At 36.7% G+C, this 3652-nt stretch overlaps 1 pseudogene; it reads left to right on the top strand.

Annotated features, from left to right (window-relative positions):
• Positions 1-1764: 1764 nt before the first annotated feature.
• LOC128134099 (uncharacterized) lies at positions 1765-2356 on the top strand (annotated as a pseudogene).
• The last annotated feature ends 1296 nt before the right edge of the window (positions 2357-3652 follow it).

Here is a 3652-nt window from a genome sequence, read left to right as displayed (position 1 = left end):
CAGTATATTACAGTCCACGAATAACTTATAAGATACTCCGTCACACAACTCTGATTACCACTCTAGGTATGTATAGTGAGAAGACTCACCTCGTAGCTAGTAGGTAATAGACAAGCACTCGAAATCCTGAGCTAGCCTCCTCCTAACACATTAGACAAGCATCTCAATCATTATTCATATTTTACTCGTTCACACCTAAGTCCTCTGATTCTCTTCCCAACACTCGGGATGGGAAAAATACCATTTTACCCCTCCATGGTCCCACATGCTCCTAAGTGACCCACTCATGAAGTCAACAGAAGGAAAAATGAGTCAACAACCCAATTCGACTAGACTCTCCGAGTGCACCCATGTAACTCCACTACTAGAAAAACAGCCTTTTACGACGCGCAAAACACGACGCTCTTTGATTTATGTTACGCATTAGAGAGTGACATTAAAAAAGTGTCATCTCTTCAAAAATTTTAAGGATTTATGTCGCGCATTACTGAGTGCCTTTAAATTAGTGTCTGATGTAAAAATATTAAAAACACGGAAGGCACTTGTGCGTCATCTGTGAATGTCGTTTTATATTTTTTTTTAAGAAACGCGCGTGTCCGAGGGAAAATGAAATCCCCCAAAATTTTGAACACCCGCCATCCTCCCTGTGTACTCTCTACACCCGCCAAATCGATTTCATTCTCTCCCTTCCTTCTCTCTGCAACCCCTTCCTCTGCGATCGACTTTCACTTCCTTCTCTGTGTAAACCCTAATCAAACATAACGCATTTGCAATGGTAATGTCTTCTTTCACAAAATAGACGATTGAGCGAAGAACTAGGGCTTCTGATGAATCGAACATCACCAACAATGATAGCTACCCATCATAGTTTGTTTTTTCTCTCGGACTCCACCATTCCAACATCGCACCACAACAGCGCTTGCATCTGCTGCATCTTCTCCAACATTGGATTCTGGTTCTGGAAAGCGCTTGCATCCACCTTCTCGTCTCTCCCCCTCCACCGTGTTTTCTCTCATCTCTCTCCTCCATAGATGGAGATTGTCGGAGACATGAAGGGAGTAACCGAAGGAAACCCTAAAACTACTCTGATTGCATAAACACTTCTTCTCCTGCGACTTTAGGTAAGTCTCTCCTCCATAGAGTATAATTTCTGCTTTCATGTTTTTTCATCTTTAATCTTTCAAACCCCTTTCTTGTTCTTCTTTCAGTGTTAGAATTTATCTGGATTTAGCTCTTTGATTTTATAAGATCTTCATAAATTGTTCGGGTTTCTTGATTTTTGGAACCTGCATGTTTATTTTCCTTCCCAATCTGGGCATTTTTATCTGTGATTAGTAAACAAATTAGGGTTATGATTCTTAAACATCCAATCCTTTTGCCTTTGTTCTTGTTCTTAATGTTTTTCTTTTTTAGAAAATTCCATCGTCTTTAGTTCTTGATCTTGACTTTGAAGACACCCATGTGTTGTTTAGTTGAAATTCAGTTTCAAGATCATGATTCTTCATTAACTAAATCAACTTGTCAATCTTACCCTGAAGTTGCTAGTGCTGGAGAAAATTACCATTTAGCGTTTGAGAGTTGGAATTAAAGATATGGAATGGAATTGAAGCTCATTTAGTTGCAATAATGGTCACATCTGTGATCTGTTATTGCTAGGCAAAATGGGTCCCAATCATCAATTACAACAGCAAGGGTAGTGCCCTATGCTTCTTCAGTTCCAATTGAAGGTTTAGTAAATTAAAGCTTTAACCAAGGTAATCTCTGGGGTATCAAAGTTACTGGGATGCAACATATGCACATGAATTGACAAATTTTCGTGAACATGGGGATGCTGGTGAAGTTTGGTATGCATATCTAATTGACTATGACATATACCTTCTTTGACAAGATGCTTTTTTGTATGACTTTTTAAATTCTTTCTAAAGGTTTGGGGCAGATGTCATGGAAATGGTTGCTTCATGGAAAAAAGGACTATGTGCTGACATTTCACAAAGACATTTACAAATTCAACATAAAATTGATGACTCTGAGTCTGTTAGTCAAGAGGATAAAGATTTAGCAAGATGGAGTGTTCTTGATGTTGGAACAGGCAATGGGCTACTTCTTCAAGAGCTTGCTAAACAGGGGTATAGTATTATACATAATAACACTTATTCCTCCTTTTGGTACGATGATAATTGATAAATCATTCTTTATTACTTTTGATGTTAGTATAAATAGGTTCTCTGATCTCACTGGAATAGATTATAGTGAATGAGCAATTAGCCTTGCTAGAAGCCTTGCTAATCGTGATGAATTTATTGGTATCAAACTATTGGTTGATGATGTTCTTGATTTTTTATTTACTCATATTTAATGTCTATTGGTAAGTTACAATTTGCATTTACTCATATTTAATGTTTTTTATTTTTGATTTTACAGCTCCTGATATACATCGATCCAACAGCACAAAGTTCCAGGGATATGCTTGGTATTGACACTCGAGGTTTGAAACTTCAACGTCATGTCAGGGATAAATATAAATTTATTTCAAGTTTGGTCCATTATACCCTTGGTTGACATTTATAAAAAACTTCCTGGAAGTTACTAAAGAAACAGTCGTTGCCACCTTTGTGCTATTCATCAGGTGTTAAATGGCTTCTACCAACCTTGGACATGGCGGAGTTGGCAGTTCCAGAGTTGTTACCGGCTTGAATTATTTATCTAGTTCAGTTGACTGGCTCGGGAGAGAGATGCTTGAGATGCGACAAGGTAGAACATGATGATGAAAGAGTGAGTGCAAGTTCCTTTTCCCTTATCATAACTTTTCTTATATATCATTCATAAAATTCTTATATATCATCAGTTGTTATTGATAATCTGTTCATGTTGGAATTATATTGCAGGAAAGTGAACCAGAGATAGTACATGGTGTGGGTTCTGAAGCAAGGCATGTTATAAGAACAACAACACACCCAGTCTTCTTTCTGACTCTGTCATGTAGAAATCGATTGCATCACTTATTCCCTTATTCTCTTGTGAGTATAAAAAATTAGCTACATCATTAACCTAATTTGTGAATTATTGATTTTATTAATTGTTGGAACAGGGGAAACTTGGGGAAACTTGTGATTTCTTTCTTAGGTATCTAATTGCTAATTTTATAGCTACATCATTAACCTGCTACGGTTGCTATTTGAACTTTGAAGTGTTTTCTGCCTTTTTGACCATTTTACCCCTGCTCTGTGTTTTGCTTAGTTGTTGTGTTTGTTGGTCTCAAATTTTTTTCCCATGCTTTTGGAGCTGTGTGGAGCTTGCTTCCACCTTTTGGAGCTGTGTGGAGCATTCTAGGTGGTTGTAATGATCAGTCTAAACAGGTTTGGAGTAATGAATTTTCAAGAATTAGCATTTTTCATGGGTTTCAACTACAATCTGTTATTTAATTTTTATATGATATAAAGGCTTAACATGGGTTTCAATGTTTCATGCAATTTAAAAAGCAAATTAAAACAGAGCTTTGAGAATTTAATATATGTACATATGGTGGTCAAATGAAGTTGTGTAAAAAATGTTATATGAAATGGATGTGGGAGTATTATGTGGATGCTACAACAGGTAGGTAAGCTTCAATTTCTACCTTTTAATTTCTCTCATAAGTTGAAAATTTGATTTC

This window comes from Lactuca sativa, chromosome 5 (assembly GCF_002870075.4).
Source record: "Lactuca sativa cultivar Salinas chromosome 5, Lsat_Salinas_v11, whole genome shotgun sequence".
Taxonomy (NCBI): Eukaryota; Viridiplantae; Streptophyta; class Magnoliopsida; order Asterales; family Asteraceae; genus Lactuca; species Lactuca sativa.
Note: the sequence above shows the minus strand (reverse complement) of the source record. Positions and strands in the feature narration are given on the sequence as shown.